Source organism: Sapajus apella, unplaced genomic scaffold (genome assembly GCF_009761245.1).
Source record: "Sapajus apella isolate SASKATOON/1434 unplaced genomic scaffold, GSC_monkey_1.0 scaffold31, whole genome shotgun sequence".
NCBI classification, from domain to species: domain Eukaryota; kingdom Metazoa; phylum Chordata; class Mammalia; order Primates; family Cebidae; genus Sapajus; species Sapajus apella.
In genome coordinates this window covers 15,706,500-15,728,163 of record NW_022436971.1, presented here as the reverse complement: position 1 = coordinate 15,728,163, position 21,664 = coordinate 15,706,500, and positions in this window count along the sequence as shown.

Below are 21,664 nucleotides of genomic sequence, written 5' to 3'. Positions count from 1 at the left end.
CCAGTCTATAAGGAGACAGTGTGTGTGGAAGTGCCTTGAGAAATGCTGCGCACTAGCTGGGGCCCAGGGCAGTTGGCCCTCCTTATCCATGAATTCAGTGAACTGCAGATGGAAAACGTTCAAAAAAGATGTTTAAAAATAAGGATGTTGTGGCTTACGCCTGTAATCGCAGCACTGTGGCAGGCCAAGGCAGGTGGATCACAAGGTCAGGAGTTCAAGACCAGCCTGGCCAACACAGCGAAACCCCGTCTCTACTAAAGATACAAAAAATTAGCCAGGTGTGGTGGTGTGCATCTGAAATCCCAGCTACTCGGGAGGCTGAGGCAAGAGAATCGCTTGAACCCAGGAGGCGGAGGTTGCAGTGAGCTGAGCATTGCACTCCAGCCTGGGCAACAGGGTAAGTCTTCTCTCAGATAATAACAATTTTCTCTTTCTTTCTTTCTTTCTTTCTTTCTTTCTTTCTTTCTTTCTTTCTTTCTTTCTTTCTTCTTTCTTTCTTTCTTTCTTTCTTCTTTCTTTCTTGTCGAGATGGAGTTTCACTCTTGTTGCTCAGGCTAGAGTGAATGGCATGATCCTGGCTCACCACAACCTCCACCTCCCGGGTTCAAGGGTTTCTTCTGCCTCAGCCTCCCGAGTAGCTGGGATTACAGGTGCCCATCACCATGTCCGGCTGATTTTTTGTATTTTTAGTAGAGAAGGGGTTTCACCATGTTGGCCAGGCTGGTCTCAAACTCCTGACCTCAGGTGATCCACCTACCTCTGCCTCCCAAAGTGCTGGGATTACAGGTATGAGCCACCGCACAATTTAACAATTTAAAAAATATACACATGGCCAGGTGCGGGGGCTCATGCCTGTAATCCCAGCACTTTGGGAGGCTGAGGCAGGTGGATCACTTGAGGCCAGGAGGATCGCACAAGACCAGCCTGGCCAACATGGCAAAACCCGCCTTTATTTAAAATACAAAAAGTTAGCCAGAAGTGGGGGCACATGCTTATAAACCCAGCTGTTTGGAGTGAGGCCTAAGAATTGCTTGAACCCAGGAGGCAGAGGTTGCAGTAAGCCGAGATCATGCCACTGCACTCCAGCCTGGGCGACAGAGCAGGACTGTCTCTAAATGAACAAACCAAAAAGATGCCAATGCAATATAACAACAATTTACATAGCACTTACGTTCTACTAGGTATTATAAGTAACCTTGAGATGATTTAAAGTATATGAAGGACATGAGTAGGTTATATGCAAATACTGCACCATTTCCCATCAGTGACTTGAGCGTCCATGGAGTTTGGTGTCCACAGAAGGTCCTGGGACCAATCCCCCGTGGACAGAGAGGGACGACTTTGCTGTGATGACTATTGTTGGCGATCTAGTCCTAAATACAGACCCGGTGGCTGTGATTAGTATGTTTGTTCCCTCTGCAACTCGTAGAAATTTAACCCCCCAATGTTACCTTATTAAGAGGTTGGCCTTTTTTTTTTTTTTTTTTTTTTTTTTTTTGAGGAGTGTAGTGGCGTAATTTCTGCTCACTGCAACCTCTGCCTCCTGGGTCCCGGGTTCAAGCAATTCTCCTGCCTCAACCTCCCAAGTAGCTGGGATTACAGGAATACACCACCATACCAACTAATTTTTGTATTTTTAGTACAGACCGGGTTTCAATTTGTTGGCTGGGCTAGTCTTGAACTTGTTGGCCTCCCAAAGTGCTGGGATTATAGGCGTGAGCCACCATGCCCGGCCGAGGTGGGGACTTTAAGAGGTGATTGGTGAGGGATCCGCCCTGCTGAGTGGGTGAAGGCATTAATGGATTATCCCAGGAGTGGGTTGCCTGGAGAGCTCACTCGCTCACTCTCTGTCTCTCTCTCTCTCTTTCTCTCTCTCTCTCATATGCCTCTCACCCTGTGGATGCCACCCGCTGTGTGAGGCCACGAGGCCCTTGGCCCTCGCCAGCAGCCCATCTGTCTGACTTTAATCTGAGAAGTCAATTACAGCCCACAGCTGTACTGAGCCCCCACCCCAACTCCTTCAAAGAGTCCCGTGCCTGGGGCACCTGTGTTTGGGGACAAGGCAGAGGCCCTTGCTGTGACATGACAGCACCAGCTCATGAGGGCCTGGCTGCTGTACCAGCCATCTGTGCAGGCAGGGCCCAGGGCAGGGCACAGGCCAGGCACTGTGAAGCTGAGCTGGCATGAGTCAGGGTGTGGAAGATTCCAGGCGGTCAGATGCCTCTCTCTCCTACCTGCCAGAAATGCTGGCAGGGGTCCAGTCTGTATCTGTTGCCTCGGCCCTTTTTAAACAGGACTGATGTGAAGGCTAACTAACATCTGAGAACTTTGGAGCTGGAAGGAAGCTGGTCCAATCCGCTCAAATTCTTGATGAGAAACTGAGGCCCAGAGAGAGAAGAAGGAACTTACTCCGAGATGCATGGCTGTGGCGGCAACACTTTACTCTCTCTCTTCTGCACGGTGCCCTTTGCATGAAAATTCCAACCTGTGGAGACTCGTGTGGCCGTGGTTCATTCTGAACTTACAAATGCCCATCCCCCCATAATAGTCTTGTTTAGGGTCCTGAATGTAATTCAAGTGGTTAATTCCTGGGGTTATGGATTTCTTTTTTTTTTTTTTAAAACGGAGTCTTGCTCTGTCCCCAGGCTGGAGTGTAACAGTGGATCTCGGCTCACCACAATCTCCGTCTCCAGGTTCAAGTGATTCTCCTGCCTAAACCTCCCAAGTAGCTGGGACTACAGGTACACACCACCATGCCTGGCTAATTTTTTTGTATTTTTAGTGGAGATGGGTTTCACCGTGTTGGTCAGGATGGTCTCAATCTCTTGACCTTGCGCGATCTGCCCGCTTCAGCCTCCCAAGGTGCTGGGATTGCAGGTGTGAGCCACCGTGCCTGGCCTTTTTCTTAAAAATTTTTGAGATGTAGCCTGTGGTATCTGTCACCCAGGCTGGAGTGCAGGAGTGCGATCTTGGCTCACTGCGACCTCCACTTCCCTAGTTTAATCAATTATCCTGCCTCAGCCTCTTGAGTAGCTGGGATTACAGGCACACACCACCACACCAGGCTAATTTTTGTATTTTTAGTAGAAATGGAGTTTCACCATTTTGCCTAAGCTGGTCTTGAACTCCTAACTTCAAGTGATCCGCCCACCTCGGCCTCCCAAAGTGCTGGGATTACAGGCTTAAGTCACCGTGCCTGGCAAGGGTTATGAATCTTAAATCCAGATCTAACCTTGGTGGCTTAAAGAGATTACCTATTGACATTCTGATTTGTATATTAACACTCAGTGCATTATTTTACAGTTTCCCCCATGTCACTTTATTTAACCCTCCCAACAGCCCTATGGGGTAGATATTACAGTTTCTGTCTTGCAAATGAGGAGCCTGAGGCTTACGTAGATGAAGTGGGTCCCTCTGCTGGTGGCCATCTTTCCCCCACACTCCAGAGGCTTTGCCCCCAAGAGCCTAGACTCAGTTGCCATCAGTCAGACAGATGTCCATCCTGGCGGTGGCGGACTCCTGGCTACCCTGCTCAGGCTTACTTTGTTTGCCCTCACACTGTTTTAAAGCATTCTGAGTCAGCATTCACAAGTCCAAGAATGGCTGGGTGCGGTGCCTCACACCTGTAATCCCAGCACTTTGGGACGCCAAGGCGGGAGGATCACTTGAGGTCAGGAGTTTGAGAGCAAGCTGGCCAACACAGTCAAAACCCATCTCTACTAAAATTACAAAATTAGCTGGGCATGGTGGCACAGACCTGTTATCCCAGCTACTTGGGAGGCTGAGGCAGGAGAATTACTTGAACCCAGGAGGTGGAGGTTGCAGTGAGCCGAGACGGCGTCACTGCACTCCAGCCTGGGCAACAAGAGTAAAACTGCGTCTGAAAAGAAAAGAAAAGAAAAGAAAAACCAACCTTGGAAGCTCCAGCCACATGGAGTCCAGCCTGGGCTTTCCCTCCCTCTGCTGGGCAGAGTCGTCCTTGTCCTTCGGGCCATCGGCTTTGCTTGGTCTCACCGTTGTGATTTTCACTGTTGCTTCTACCCATAATAGACCATGGTGGCCAATGTTTGTAAATCTCTTCATGGCTTCCTGGACAGGCAGTGGGGTCTTTCTTAGCCTGAAAAGAATCTCTTCTGGGGGCAGTAGTTGGGTGTCAAGTAAAGTGACATGCTGATGTCTCCTTAGGCACAGTTGTGTCCAGCAAAGATTCAGGGAAAACAGCTGTAGCCAGGCTCTGCCTGTTGCTGAGGCTATCAAGCAGAGTGGAACCCCCGCTTCCCTAAAGCAATCTCGGCTGAAATGAACCACACTTGGGTAGGCTCTGGTTCCAGTGCCAACCAGCTGCACTAACCAGCACATGCATTTGGTAAGTCGTTTCCCCACTTGTGGCTTCAGTGTCCCCTCTGAGGAATGGGAGGTGGTGGCCAGCCATCCTCTCGGTGCTCCTGGAACCTGATTGATTGATAAGGGCCATGGGCAGGTGGACTTGCACACATGTGGTTCTGGGTATCATCTTGCTTAGAGAGGTGGGGAGTGAGTGACTCTGCCCAGAGCTCCAGAACCATCTTCGGTGTAAGTATTTCTCTGGCCTATAGTTTTCTGTTTTTAGTAAGACCGAAGTGCCCCCCTGGGCTGTACCAGAGCCCATTGATTACTGGCCTGGGGACTGGATGGCTTATGAAGGCCACAAGTCTTGGGAACAGCAAGGGAAAATCCAATCTTGATGAAAATCCTAGGCTCTCTGGAGCACAGGCCTTTGTTAAATCCCAGGTCTACTGTTAACATTTCAGGACGCAAAGGAATTTTTGCTCTATTTTCAGAATTGGTATAAGACTAAATCAGCAGCCATTTGTTGAGTGTGGCATGTTAGACAGTGTGGGGTGACAGAGCGTCAGCCTCAAAGGGGACAGCTTCACACAGCTCACATGTCAAATGTGTAGCTCCCATTGCAACATTCCGTTACAGTTTACAGAGCAATTCACATCGTCTCAGTTCATCCTTGCCACAGCCTGCAGGGAATCAAAAACTCGGAGGGCAAAGTGATTTACCAAGTCAAACAAACAAGTAACCAGGAACCTTATCATCCCAGTGTGCAGGTGCCACGGCACGTTATTTACGTTGTTCCTTCCAGTTTTCTCTTTGCATTGTTTTTCTTCAAATGGTAAACTATACTCTCTGTGTAGTATACTTGAATACTGTTTATTACTTTAACTTATTATTATATATGTTATGAATGGTTGAATTCCCATAGGAAGTGGTAGTGTGTGATTAGGGAATTCTGGACTAAGAACATAGCCCTTGAAAAGGTGTGGAGCAGGGAGCACAGGGTGTGTTCAGGAAACAGTGAGTATTTCTTTGAGGCTAGAACTCGTGACCCTGATGAATTGCGGCTTAGCAAAGAGTCAAGAAAGACATTTTTTATTTTTATTTTTTGATATGGAGTTTCGCTCATGTTGCCCAGGTTGGAGTGCGATGGCACAGTCTCGGCTGACTGCAACCTCCGCCTCCCAGGTTCAAGCAATTCTCCTGTCTCAGCCTCCCGAGTAGCTGAGATTATAGGCCTGCGCCACCATGTCCAGCTAATTTTGTATTTTCAGTAGAGACGGGGTTTTTTCCATGTTGGTCAGCCTCGTCTGGAACTCCCAGCCTCAGGGGATCCACCCGCCTTGGCCTCCCAAAGAGCTGGGATTACAGGTGTGAGCCACTGCACCCGGCCTAGAAAGACATTTTATGTCAGATGATGGAGAGTTTGAGTCGTATGCTAAGGAATTTTAGTTTATTCTGTGTTCATTAGAGAATAATAATACATGTTACATTATACATATTTAGAAAGGACAAACATCTAGAAATAATTCATAAGCCAATTGCACAGAAATAATTGTTCTAAGTGTTTTGATGTATGTGCAACCTTCTGATTGTTTTCTATACACCTATTTCTTCTTTTTTTCCCCCAAAAGGACATAAAATACATTCTTTTGCAGTCTGCTTATAATTCTATTATCATATTTCTCAATCATTAAAAATTCTTTTTCAGTAATGATTTTAAAAAATTTTCTTCTTGGAACTCTGTTTGAAACAAAATTTTACTTGGGACCTCAAGAGCCAAAATGGGTAAAAATAGAGCTCCTGAGGTCAGAACAGAAGCAGGACCCCTGACACCCGCCTCACCTGGTAAGACACCCTGACTCCATCTGAAAATCATTGTTGCATAATGTTATTTTTTTGACTGCACCTCAAGAACACAGCATGACTTAATCAGAGCATTCAATTGTTTCCAATTATTCCCTTTGTAAATTATTTCTCAATAAAGGTTTTTGAATATGGCGTATGATATAATTTGAAGCTATTATTGTGCAAATACGGTAAAATCTTACCTAACTGGAATTCAGCTAACCACAATCCTTAATTAACCAATTTTCTTTTGGTAAACTTTGGGAACATAAAGGAATCTCTCTCTCTCTCTCTCTCTCTCTCTCTCTCTCTCTCTCTCTCACACACACACACACACACACACACACACACAGAGTTATGAAATGGGGATAAATTTAACAAATATGTGCATTGATATACTCTGAAAACTATAAAACATTACTGAGAGAAATGAAGGAAGGTGAATATAAATGGTGAGATACACCACACTCATGGATTGGAAGACTTGATATTCTTTAAATGCCAATTCTCCCTAAAATCGATTCTCTAGATTCAACACAATGATATTCAAAATCTTAGCAGGTCTTTTTTTTTCTTTAAAAATGTAATAAGCAGACCAGGTGTGGTGGATCACACTTGCAATCCCAGCACTTTAAGAGGCCACGATGGAAGGTTGCTTGAGCCCAGAGGTTTGGGACCAGCCTGGGCAACATGGCACGACCCGATCTCAATTTTAAAAAAAGAAAGAAAGAAATTTCATATGCAATGTAAAAAATTTTATACATAGAATAGCCAAAACAATTGTGAAGAGGAACAAAATTGGAAGATTTATGCAATCTGGCTTCAAGATTTAACTATGAAGCTAATAGTAATCAGATAGTTTGGTAATCAAGTAAACTTTGACATACAGATCAATGAAACAGGACAGAAAGCTCTGAAATAGACCCACACATATGGTCAATTGATTTTCAGCAAAGGTGTCAAGATAAATGGGGGGAAAGACAATCTTTTCAATAAAAGGTGATGAAATAATTGGTTGACGATATGTACAAAAATGCATCTTAACCTGCTGAGCTTCAGCAGGTCCCAGTCTTTTTGCTGGTGGAGGGTCTGGCCTCGATGTTGATGACTGCCAACTGGTCGGGGTGGTGGCTGCTGAAGGTGGCAGAGGCTGCGGCAATGTCACAAAATAAGACAACAATGAAGTTTCCTGCATCAATTGGTGCTTCCTTTCATGGAAGATTTCTCTATAGTATGCCATGCTGTTTGATGGCGTTTTACCCACAGTAGAACTGCGTTCAACTTTGGAGTCACTCCTCTCAAATCCTGCCACTGCTTTATCAACTAAGTTTATGGAATATTCTAAACACTTTGTTGTCATTTCAATAATGTTTGTGGCATCTTGACCAGGAGTAGGCTCCAGCTTAAGAAACCACTTTCTCTGCTCTTCCATAGACGCAACTCCGCATCCATTTACCATAAGATTGCAGCAAATCAGTGACAGCTGCAGACTACACTTCTAATTCTGGTTCTCTTGCTGTTTCCACCATATCTGCAGTGACTTCCTCCACTGAGTCTTGAACCCCTCAAAGTCATCCATGAGAGGAGGAATCAACTTCTTCCAAACTCCTGTTAATATGGAGATTTTAACCTCCTCTCATAAATCACAAATGTTCTTAAGGGCATTTAGAATGGTGAAATTCTTCCAGAAGGTTTTCCATTTATTTTCCCCAGACCCCTCAGAGAAATCACTATCTAGGCAGCTACAGCTTTATGGAGTGAATTTCTTAAATAATAAGACTTGAAATTTGAAATTACTCCTGGATTCATGGGCTGCAGAATGGATGTTGTATTAATAGGCAGGGAAACAACACTAATCTTGTACATCTCCATCAGAGCCCTCAGGTGACCAGGTCCTCCACTGTCAATGAGTAGTTACAATTTGAAAGATATCTTTTTTTTTTTTTTTCCTCTGAGCAGTAGATCTCAACCGTGGGCCTTAAATATTCAGTAAATCATGCCATAATCAAAGATGCTGTAGGCTTGGTCATTCCATTTAGAGAGCACAGGCAGAATAGATTAAGCATAATTCTTTTTTTTTTTTTTTTTGAGACAGAGTTTCACTCTTGTTACCCAGGCTGGAGTGCAATGGTGCGATCTCGGCTCACCGCAACCTCTGCCTCCTGGGTTCAGGCAATTCTCCTGCCTCAGCCTCCCAAGCAGCTGGGACTACAGGCATGCGCCACCATGCCCAGCTAATTTTTTGTATTTTTAGTAGAGACGGGGATTCACCATGTTGACCAGGATGGTCTTGATCTCTTGACCTCGTGATCCACCCGCCTCGGCCTCCCAAAGTGCTGGGATTACAGGCTTGAGCCACCGCGCCCGGCTGCTTAAGCATAATTCTTAAGAACCCTAGGATTTTTGAAATGGCAAATGAACATTGATTTCAACTTAAAGTGACCAGCTTGCCTTAGCCTGTAACAAGAGAATCAGTGGTCCTTTGAAGCTTTAAAACCAGACATCAGCTTCTCCTCTTTATCTGTGAGAGTGAGAGATGGTATCCTCTTCCAATATAAGGCTGTTTCATCTACATAGAATATCTGTTGTTGTTTTGTTTTTATTGTTTTTGAGGCAGTTCTCACTCTGTTGCCCAGGCTGGAATGTAGTGCAATCTCGGCTCACTGCAATCTCTGCCTCCAGGTTCAAGTAATTCTCCTACCTCAGCCTCCCGAGTAGCTGGGATTACAGGCATGTGCCACCTTGCCCGGCTAATTGTTGTATTTTTAATAGAGACAGGGTTTCACCATGTTGGCCAGGCTGGTCTCCAACTCCTGACCTCATGATCTGCCCACCTCAGCCTCCCAAAGTGCTGGGATAACTGGCGTGAGCCACCGCGCCAGGCCCTAGATTTTTATTAAAATGAGAGACCTGCAACTCTCCCTTTCACTTGAACACTTAGAAGCCATTGTAGGGTTATTAATTGCTCCCATCATGCCCGGCTAATTTTTGTATTTTTAGTAGAGACAGGGTTTTACCATTTTGGTCAGGCTGGTCTCGAACTCCTGACCTCAAGTGATCCACCCGCCTTGGCCTCCCAAAGTGCTGGGATTACAAAAGTGGGCCACTGCACCTGGCATTGAAATTCTTACTAACTTTTGAGCAACGGGTTACATATTTTTATTTTGTGTTGGTTCCCACAAATTAGGTAGCTAGTCCTGGCCATGGGATGGTCATGAGCCAGAAGCCACCTTTCAAAGATCTTAACACTCATGGCTAGAGACTTAATTTCTGTGGCTCTGTTACTCTCCTTCCTGGAAGGGAGGGAGGAGCAAGACCGGTTTGCCCCAAGCCTATAAATGGATAAACCAGCTCCCAACAGGTTCTGCAACTTGCCTGAGATCTTATCGCTCATGAGTTTGGGAAACTCTTGAGTTATTTAAGCCATACTCTTAGAAGGTTGTTTTGCTTCTATTTAATTGGGGCTGTGCCTTCTGGCTGTTGAGCTCCTTTGACTAAGTGATTTTGCGTCAGAGTACTTTATTCATTCATTCATCCATTCATTCCCTAAAGAAACCTTTATGAAGCACTTGGGTCTGTTAGCAGAAAAAGCAGGCTCTTTGGAACAGGCAGAGCTCAGTTAAGTTCCTCTTGGCCTCTTGCTGGTTGGGTGACCTGATTTGACCTCCTGAGCCTCAGTTTCCTTTCCTGTTTAATGACAACAGTTAGGAGATCATTTGAGTAATGGGCCTGGTACACTGCCTGACAGAGTCTGTGCCTTCCCCAGGGCTATGCAAGCTGCAGGTGGTTTCAGTTTCAGTTTGGGCAGACCAGGCTCCCAGCAGGCCTTGGAGCGACTCGAGGATCCATCCAGACGGCAAGTGCTGGACACTCCCTTCTCTCCAGCAGCAACATGGAGGGTGGATGAGAAGCAGCAAGGATGAGGTTTGCTTTCTGGATCATCCCTGTGCCTTGTGATTAGCATTTAATAGGCTCCCAGAAAGCTTTGAAGGTAATCATATGTCTACCCCTCCCTTTTGACTGATGATCTTGAAGTGATACCTACTTATGTCAGTGAGGAAATTGGGAGGCTCTTGCAAAGTAAGCCTAATGATAATTTATGGCATTTGTACCGCACTTTTCCATGTACCTGTATATCCATCATCCCATTCATGCTTTCAAGCCTCATAAGGTGGTTTGGTAAAGTGATCACCCACATATTGCGGATGAGAAAACTGAGACTCATTGAAGCGATTTGTCCAGGCCATATAGTTAGCAGGGAAGTAGCAGGGCCAGGACTTAAATCTACTCTCTTGAGTCCAGAGGCTCTGCTCTGTTGCCTCCTTACGACAGTATTAAGCTATTGCCACACCTCTTTAGCTTAACTTTTAGCTGACTTGTCCTGAGATCCAAGCCCTGGGACGTTGGCAGTGTCAGGGGTGGGAGGAGGCAGTGGGACCAGCCTAATGTGGCCACGCCCTGCAGGTCAGAGCCGTAGCCTCGCTGAGTGGTGGCCACATTCCTTGAATTCCCGTGACCTGGTCACATGAGAATAATGCAGCCCCTGGGGTGGCCTCATCAGAGCCAGATCTGTCCCTGTCGCCCACCCTAGGGCTCACTCCTGTAATTCTCCTGTCTCCCTCCTGTGAAGCCACACTTTATTTCTATTGGCATACAAAATGCTGCAATCATTCATATTCCCTTCAGCTCCCTCCAGCTACTCCCCACGTCTCTGCTCCCCTTTCAGGAAGTTGTCACCACTTGTCTCCCCTTTCTCTCCTCCCTCTCTGCCTTAAGCCTGCTCCAATTAAACTTTTATCCTTATCACTTTCCTGAAATCACTGTGTCAGTACTGTGTATCTTGCTGAGTCCTATCCTGAACTCACCCAAACCCTTAATAGCATTTGACATTTCTTTCTTCTTGAAACTTGCTTCTTGTGGCTTCTGGTCATCACACTCCTCTGGTTCTCCTCCTTCTCCATTGTCTTTGCTGGATGCTTGGATGCTTGGATGCTTCTGCTGTCCTTGACTTCTTTTTTTTTTTGAGACAGTGTCTCACTCTGTCACCAGGCTGGGGTGCAGTGGCGCCATGTTGGCTCACTGTAATCTCCGCCTCCTAGGTCCAAGCGATTCCGCTGCCTCAGCCTCCTGAGTAGGTGGGACTACAGGCGCACACCACCACCCCTGGCTAATTTTTTGTATTTAGTAGAGATGGGGTTTCACTATGTTGGCCAGGGTGATCTGGATCTCCTGACCTCATGATCCGCTCACCTCAGCCTCCCAAAGTGCTGGGATTACAGGCATGAGTCACTGCGCCCTACCAATTTGCTGTCCTTGACTTCCAATGCCATGGTGCCCTGCAACTCAGCCCTGGGCTCTCCTCTCCCACCTGCCATCTACTGTCACTTCCTAGGTGTCTTCACTTTGTCTATGGCTTTAAATCTCCCATATACACTGATGACTTCTGTTGGAAATAGATACTCGGTGCTGCAAAGAAAAATTAGCACTGAGACAAAGGATCTTTCAGGAACACAATTTTTACTTTCTGGACTGCAGGAAGGGCACTCTTGCTAGCCATCTTGCCACAAGAGTAGAGTGAACAAAGGAAAACACACAAATTTATTCCTTACACATTTGGGGTCATCCTTACTGCTATGTCTGATCTCTGTTGGCTGGAGCCAGACCTCACAATTTAAACTAAAACCCAATTGACTAACAACTTAAAACTTTTCTAAACAAGTAAAAGCAATGGAGAGCTGGGACACGCCTGTGAGCATGTCCATCACAGATATCTTGGTTAAAGTACAAGGACATTGGTGACCACCCAAATAAAGAGAAAAGAAAAAAAAGTACAAAGACATAAAATGTACTATGTGCCTGTAAGCATGGCATATCTAACGGCTACCTAGGATAGGGCGTAACAGAGTTATTAGCATACTTATCATTTATTCTTTAACAAGAAAGAAAACTTTAAAAAGGAACTTTTCTACTTCCCACAACTTCCAAATTCACATCTCCAGCCAGAACAGCTTCTTGGAATTCTGGAGTCATGTCATGACTTTCTCCTCAATATTTTCTCTTGTATTTCTGATAGACATGTCAAATTTTGTCCCAAATCTTGAGTTTTCACCCCGGTATGTACTCACAATCATCTCAGCCTCCTCCACTCACTGCAGTATGGCATCTTGATTGCTCTCTTTTGCTCACAACTCTATCCAGTCCCTTGTTGGTACCACCTTCAAAACACATCTGTTTCTCATTGCCCTGCCATAGTGCCCTATACCAGGCACCACGTACCGCCATCTTTAGGTTGGATTCCTGGTACAGCCTCCCGATTAGTCATCTCCATGTGCCCTTATCCTTTATAGTCAGCCTGAGTAGGACTTCAAAGCATAAACCAGACTGCATCATTTCTCTGTTCAAAATCTTTCAATGACATCTCTACCGACTTAGAATTAGATTAAAATACCCAACCATGGTCCCAGGCAGAATATTCAAAATGCTCATATTTAACGTCTGGTAGAGGAAGGCATAGTCATATCTAAGTTTCTATATAAATCAAAAATTTTAAACATATTATCTTTTATTTTCCGAATGAACCAAACTATATTTATCTATAGAATAAAACCAATGGCAGGCCATGGTGGCTCACGCCTGTAATCCTAGTGCTTTGGGAGGCTGAGGGGGATGGATCACTTGAGGTCAGGAGTTCGAGGCCAGCCTGGCCAACGTGGGGAAACTCCATCTCTACTAAAAATACAAAAATTAGCTGGGCATGGTGGCACGTGCCTATAATTCTAGCTACTCAGGAGGCTGAGGCAGGAGAATTGCTGGAACCCAGAAGGCAGAAGCTGCAGTGAGTCAAGACTGCACCACTGCACTCCAGCCTGGGCAACAGAGTGAGACTCTAAAAAAAAAAAAAAAAAAAGACCCACACACAAATAATGCTGCTTACACAATGATATCAATGTAACACAGAGCATTCATTAAATCAGTCTAATACTCTAAGTCATTTATTGGTTTTCAGAAATTATTGGTGTGAACAGTTGTGAAAAATGGGAAAGTTCTTCTTCAAAGTTTGTGTCATAGACTATAAGGAGTTACAGTCTCTTGCTCTATGGCCATTATCACTATTAGCATAAACATATACCCATGTATATATATTCTCTAAATCAGCTACATCTTAAATCAGCTACCTTGACTCACTCCGGCATGTCTGAACAGAACTGGGCAAGCTCCAAACCTTGGTGAGTGCCATTCCTTATTTAAAAACCTTCCTGACCTTCTCCTGACTAGCTTCCTCTTCTTCCTTATCTTCTTTCTCCTTATTTATTCAGGAAATTTCCAAGTGTTTAGCCAATCGGGTCAAGCATAGAATGTGAGGTCCCGTTCTGGCCAATGGAAACTGGACACAGCAGTAAGGCAATTGCGTCAGGTTATGAAAGTTATAAATGTCCCTGTCTCCTTTGTTCAGGTGTGCTCTCATGGCAAGACTGCCTCGAGTTGCACACTTCCTGCAGGAAGTAAACTAGCCTTGCTGAGTAATCCATTGTCTCGGTGTGGATTTTTCCTGAAGTTATAAACCTGTTTCCAACAACAGTGAACAATCTAAGAAAGAAATAAAAAAACTAATCCCATTTATGATAGCAGAACATAAAATTAAATACCTAGGAATTAACCAAAGAAGTAAAAGATCTCTAATGTAAACAACTATAAAACACTGATGAAAGAAATGGAAGAGGACACCAAAAAATGGAGAGATATTCTATGTTCATGGACTGGAAGAATCAATATTGTTAAAATGTCGATATTACCCAAAGCAATCTACAGATTCAATGCAATCCCTATCAAAATTCCAATGACATTCATCACAGAAATAGAAATAACTGTCCTAAAATTTATATGGAGCTGCAAAAGACCCAGAATGCCAAAGCTATCCTAAGCAAAAAGAACAAAGTTGGAGGAACCACATGGCCTGACTTCAAATTATACTACAGAGTTATAGCAATCAAAATAGCATGCTATTAGCATAAAAACAGACACATAGACCAACAGAACAGAATAGAGAACCCAGAAACAAATCCACACACCTACTAACTTTTGGCAAAGGGGCCGAGAATGTACACGGAGGAAAAGACAGTCTCTTTAATAAATGGCGCTGGGAAAGCTGGATATCCATAGGCAAGAGAACAAAACTAGACCCTATCTTTCACCATAAACAAAAATCTAATAGAAATGGATTAAAGGCTTAAATAGAAGACCTCAAACTATGAAACCACTAAAGAAAACATTGGGGAAACTTTCCAGAACATTTGTTTGGGCAAAAATTTCTTGATTAATACCCACAAGCACAGACAACCAAAGCAAAAATGGACCAATTGGATCACATCAAATTAAAAAGCTTCTGCACAGCAGTGGAAACAATCAACAAAGTGAAGAGACAACCCCTGAATGGGAGAAAATACTTGCAAATTACCCATCTGACAAGTGATTAATAGCCAGAATATATAAGGAACTCAAACAACTCTATAGGAAAAAAAAATCTAATACTCCAGTCAAGAAATGGGCAAGAGATTTTAATAGATGTTTCTCAAAAGAAGACATTCAAATGGCAAACACATATGTGAAAATGCACTCAACATCATCGATCATCAGAGAAATGAAAATCAAAACTACAATCTCACCCCAGTTAAAATGGTTTATATCCAAAGACAGGCAATAGCAAACACTGGTAATGATGTAGAGAAAAGAGAGCCCTCAAACACTGATGGTGGGGATGTAAATTAGTACAACCATTAGGGAGAGCAGTTTGGAGGTTCCTTGAAAAACTAAAAATAGAGTTACCATATGATCTAGCAATCCCACTGCTGGGTATCTACTCAAAAAAAAGGAAACCAATATTCTGAAGAGATATCTGCACTCCCATGTTTGTTGCATCACTGTTCACAATAGCCAGGATTTAGAAGCCACCTAAGTGTCTGTCAACAGATGAATGGATAAAGAAAGTGTGGCACATATTCACAATGGAGTACTATTCAGCCATACAAAAGGATGAAATCCTGTCGTTTGTAGTAACATGAATGGAGCTGGAAGTCATTATGTTAAGTGAAGTAAGCCAAGCACAGACAGACAAACATCACATGTTCTCACTTATTTGTGGGATCTAAAAATCAAAACAATCCAACTTATGGAGATAGAGAGTAGAAGTTTGGTTATCAGAGGCTGGGAAGGGTAGTTGGTCAGGGGCAGGGAATGGTGAAGAGGGAGGTGGGGATTGTTAATGAATACAAAATAAATAGAAAGAATGAATAAGACCTGTTATTTGCTAGCACAACAGGGTGACTATAGTCAATAATAATTTATTTGTGCATTTAAAAATAACTGAGAGAGTATAATTGGAAGAAAGGATTGTAAGAAAGGATAAACGCTTGGGAGGATGGATACCCCATTTTCCATGATGGGATTATTATACATTGTATGACTGTATCAAAACATCTCATGTGCTCCATAAATATGTACACCTACTATGTACCCACAAAATTAAAAATTGAAAAAGTTTTTAAAAATTAAAAAAAGAGAAAGAAGTTATTGGTATGATCTTTTGTTTGATATATTCTCACTAATGAAATGATGACTTAATCGGAGCTATGATTTGACAGAGGGAAATGCAGCAAACTCCTCCAGTAAGTTCCCTTTAAATCAGTAGTTTCTAGGTAACTAAGAGTCTCAAAATAGAGAACTTCTCTAAATAACAAGATTTTAATAATAGTGAATTGTTCCTGAGCTTCTGGTGAACTAAGAGCAAGTATATTAAAATTGTTTTTGGATCTTTATCCAATTTTATCTGAGCTTGTCATTCAACATCTTATTATTGGCTAAGTCACAAAAGTCCTTTGTGAAATGTCATATTTAGTTAAGTTGAGCCTAATCCTTCCTGAGAGGGTCATAGTATGGTGGCCCAAACTGGGTGTGTGTCTCCACCAAGCTACCTGCTTCTGTTCACTGGCTCAGCTGCTTACATAAATTTTAAGTGACCTCTCTTTGTTTCAGCTTCCTTATCTGTAAAATGGGGTGAAGAAGATGATGATGATAACTTCAAATGAGCAAATATATTTAGATTGGTGCTTGGCTCACAAAATGCTAAACATGCATTAGCTCTCACTTTATTCATAAAATCAATGTCAGTACCCTTGACTCAAAGGTGTATGGTGGGTTTTAATGACCATGTCCCCTTAAATGGAGGTGAGGTTGAATAAGAACTGGAAAAGAGGGAGTCCCACGCATCCTGGTGTCCTCAGGCCCCGAATCATCTCCTTGGTTCCTTCCTTCCCCCATGGCCTCCTTCCTGTCATGGAGCACCCACCATTCCAATGAAGCCCCAGATGCCTGGCTGGGGCCAGGGTAGGGCCCCTACTTAGGAAATTCTCTCTCTGGCTCTCTCTAAGCCTGAATCCCATGAAGGCTGCAATCCCCAAACCCAGATATAAGGTAAGCGTGCTGTCCACAGCAGCCACTGCCAGCTGGCTGGCCAGCAGTTGGTCCACCAAGAGTCTGTCCTCTCTTCCCTAGTGGGAGCCAATGATGGTGGCCAGGAGCTGAGACTTTCAGGGGACACCTGGTATAAGTATTTTATGGAACAGGCAGTATGGGTGCATTGGCTGAGTATCAGTCCTGTAGGCCTAGGAGAACTTTGGCCATCAGGTCCTCTTCTAGCTGGCCTTTTCATCTCCCTGAGACCCATTCCCTCATATTCTTGCACGTCTCTCACTCCATTCCCATTTCTTTTCTTTATTATTATTATTATTATTATTTTTGAGACAGGGTGTGGCTCTGTTGCCTAGGCTGTAATGCGTTGCCATGATCTGGCTCCCTGCAACCTCCACCTCCTGACTTCCACCGATTCTTTTGTCTCAGCCTCCCAAGTAGCTGGGATTATAGGCTTGTGACACCATGCCACCTGGCTAATTTTTGTATTTTTAGTAGAGACGGGGTTTCACCATGTTGACAAGGTTGGTCTTGAACCTCTGACCTCAAGTGATCCACCCGCCTCAGCCTCCCAAAGTGCTGGGATTATAGGCATGAGCCACCGTGCCCGGCCCTCCATTCCCACTTCTGCTCAACTGGCCTTTCTTCAGAGAGGTCTCTCTGATGACCCTATAAAAATTGTCTTCAAGGGAAAATGTGGCACATATACACCATGAAATACTGTGCAGCCATAAAAAATGATGAGTTCGTGTCCTTTGTAGGAACATGGATGAACCTGGAAACCATCATTCTCAGCAAACTGACACAAGAACAGAAAATCAAACACCGCATGTTCTCACTCATAGGTGGCTGTTGAACAATGAGAACACATGGACACAGGGAGGGGAGCATCACACACTGGGGTCTGTCGGGGGGAAATAGGGGAGGGACGGTGGGGGGAGTTGGGGAGAGATAGCATGGGGAGAAATGCCAGATATAGATGATGGGGAGGAAGGCAGCAAATCACACTGCCGTGTGTGTACCTATGCAACAATCTTGCATGTTCTTCACATGTACCCCAAAACATAAAATGCAATTAAAAAAAATTGTCTTCACTATCTTCCACCCAAGTCACCATATATATATATATATATATTTATGTATTTATTTATCTGTTTTCCATCTTCCTGCCATGATAACTACGGCTGAAAGACAAGATGACAAATACTGTCACAAATACCATTGGAAGACGTAGAACACAGTGCTGAAAATTTCAAAGAGGAAAATCTTAGAACAAATTAGACAGGTCTGCCATTCGAAGCTTTGCTATGCTGCTGGATAAGATGCAGATGTTTCAAACACTCCTCTGTGCATGAGGGTTGCTAGATTCTATTTCCACAATGGAATATGGAAGGAAAAAAACCACTTGTGATGGGAAGATGCACCAGGAAACATCTATTCTAGACAATAAACCATTTCTTTTTATAAAAACAATAACTTGTGGTAAAACTGTGTCTGTGTAACCATGGAAGAAACTAGAATACTGGAAGAGTTCTGAGACAAGACGTTGACAGCACCGTGGGGGAAATTCACCCACTGCCTCATCCACCAGCAGCAAGAGGCAGCAGAAGCTAAAGTCAGAAGGTGCACGCTGCTGGGGTGTCGGGATGTAGTAAATTGTATGAAGATAAGACCATGCAGATGCAGTGCGGGCATCGCCGTCATCTGGACTGAGTGTGAATATCCACAAAAGTCCTGTATCCCCATAGAAAGCTTTTGGATACCTCATGGCAAAACATTTCAAAGACCTGCCAGACCTACAGATGAGCTAGTTATCTTCTTTTTTTGAAAAAACAGGAAAGCAAGTATTCCTGGGATGACAAGTAGTTGTCAGTAGTATTGATAGATATTTTTGAAATTGGGAACACACTTACTTTGTCCCTTCAGGGTAAAGGGAATGTTTTAACAAAGTGAGCATCAGAATAGCTGAGTGTGTTGACTGCCTTATCTTTATATTTATGATTGCAAATGTCAAGTGTGCCCTCATGCTGCTGGCAATTTTTGCTAGATTCCTGATTCCATTCTTCCATTTCCAAGAGCTATTTCACCTCTGGTCTCTTCTCAAACTTCCCACAGCCCTCCCCACTCCCACTCACAACTGATGACTTTCTTCCACTTCACGGAACTCCTGGAAGAGACCTTTCACCATGTGCACCTGCGCTGTCCCACGTGCTCTCCCTTCTTTCCTGGTTCTGCACCAGATAAACCATCTATGCTCAGGCTGACCCCTCCACAGTGCTGCAGATCCTGTCCCCTCTCGCCCACTATGTTAGTCTGTTTTCACGCTGCTGATAAAGATATACCCAAGACCAGGCAATTTACAAATGAGGTTCAAGTGGCTTACAGTTCCACGTGGCTGGGGAAGCCTTACAATCATGGGGGAAGGCAAGGAAGAGCAAGTCACATCTTACATGGATGGCAGCAGGCAAAGAGAGAGCTTGTGCAGGGGAACTACTCTTTTTTAAACCATCATATATCATGAGATTTATTCACCATCACGAGAACAGCATAGGAAAGACTTGCCCACATGATTTGATTACCTCCCACCAGGTCCCTCACACAACATGTGGGAATTCAAGATGAGATTTGGGTGGGGACACAGCATATAACCCGCTCAATGACAGGCTCCAGAAGTTGTTCTCTTTCTTCTGCACCATTACTTTTCTCCCTCTGAGAGTTCATTTCCATCAGCTTGCAAACATCTTAACCAAGAAAGTGGAGAAATGAAACCAGCAAATGAATCTAAGTCTCTCTTGACATTTCATCATCTACCAGCAATGGCTTCTTGGTTTGCAACAAAACCCCTCACAAGTGTGGTCTACACTCTTCTTTCCTCAGCTCTTTATTGATTACACTCTAGTAGGCTTTCATTCCTTACATTCCACTGAACCCACTTTCAGCAAGGTCACTGATGGCCCCCATGCCCATACCTGGGGACCAATGCCCATTCCTCTCCCTGCAGTTCTCATGGTTATGGGTTTCCATTTCAGACACTTTCTTCATGTAGCTTCTGGGACATGGTATGCTACTGTTTCTCCTACCTCAGTTGCTTTCACTCTGTATCCTCAGTCCCAACATCTCCATAGTGGAAAGCTCAGGTCTCTATCCTCAGATCTTTTTCTCTATTGACACTTATATCCTTATTGATTTTGTCCAGGCTCTTGACTCCCAAATGTATACATACCTCTGGTAGAGACATTTACCCTGAACACCAAGCTCATCTGTTCAACATGGTACCCATCTCCACTTGGACATCAAATTGGCATCACCACTTAAACATATCCACACTGAGCTCTTGCTTTTTTTTCTCCAAACTCTGTCACATACCCACACATAAATCTTCCTGTCCTAGTAAATGACAACTGCATTCTTTTTTTTTTTTTTTTAAAGATGGGTTTTCACCATGATGGCCAGGCTGGTCTTGAACTCCTGACCTCAGGTGATCCACCCACCTCGGCCTCCCAAAGTGCTAGGATTATAGGCGTGAGCCACAGCACCCGGCTGACAACTGCATTCTTAGAGCAGTTCAGACCTAAAACTTTGCAGTCATCCTTAACTCCTCTCTTTCCCTCACACCCCTCATTTAATCCTCCGGGAAAGACTTTTTGCTCATACCTTTTAAATCTATCTGGAAGTTGACCCCTCCTCATTAGCATCACCATCACCCGCCATCACCCCACACCTGGATTATTTCAATACCCTGTTTCTGCAGTGGGCAGGTCTACACAAACCTACCCCAAAAATCTGGGGAAGCTGAGAGGTGGAAGAAAGAAGCTGACATATCCAGTTTTTTGGAAAGAAACATTTAATAGGGACTTACTTAATAGAAGCCATGTCTTGGGCAGCAGTGACGAGACAAGACAGTGGATCCCTGAGACATGACCCCCCAGACCCAGGGCTTATAAAGAGTAGGGAAATCGTGACTCAGAAGGAATGTGCAGGATGATTGAAGTAGGATAACATCAAGGTTGTTTTGACTTAGGGGCAGGAATTATGACAAGTACGTGCTTTCACACAAGGACCGGTAAAATAAACTGGAAATCCTAGAGGCCTTCCTGGAATGGGAGTTAACCAGAAATTGACTTGGCCGATTAGCATCCAAGGTGGAGCTGCCTTGGCCTCCACATCCTCCTAAGTGACCTCCCTGGTCCCTCTTGCTCCCCTGCAACTTACTCTCCACAAACTCAGAGGCACCCTTTTACAACATGTCAGATCCTGTCACTCCTCTGCTTTCTGTCTCACTGGGAATGAAATCTGATGTCCCTATCGTAGTCTACAGGCCTTAGTCAGGAGCTGGCCCTGGGGACCTCTCTGCCCTCAGGACTCTTCCATAAGCCTCTCTGCTCATTAAGGGCCACTTATTGTCCAGGTCTTTGCACCTGGAATGCTGACCCCCTCCCCATCCATTCACTCCATGGCAGGGTCCCCTGCTTCTTTCAGTTTCCATCAAACGTTACCTGTACCAGAAAGGCCTTCCCAGACCACTCTGTCTAACACAGCAACTCCCACCCTCAACCTTCCACTCCAGCTACTCTCTATCCTCGTATCCTGCTTCATGTTTCTTCACGGCAGGTTTTTCCCAGCTGATGTATTTTAGAGTGATTTATTTATGCATTTGTGCTGTGTCTCCCCCAGCAAGAGTGTCAGCTTCATGAGGTGGGGATTTGTTGTTGTCGTTGTTCATTGCTTTATTCTCTGTGCATAAAACAGCGTCTGGTGCACGGTAGGCTCCTGTTTGTTTAATGCATGAAAAAGTAAACTGCTCTTTGGAAGAAACTTTCTGGAGAGAGCATTTTGAGATGGAATGTTTGCAAGTGTTTCCACTATTATGAGAACAATGAAAAGATATCTTTTTCTGTTATCACTTCCAGAAAAACGTATTTAAATAAATTGAATTTAAGACCAGAAGAAATACAGATCACTGGTATTACATAGTAGTAAGCTAAGATTTTAAAAAATAATGATTTCTTTCATTGCATAACTAATATTT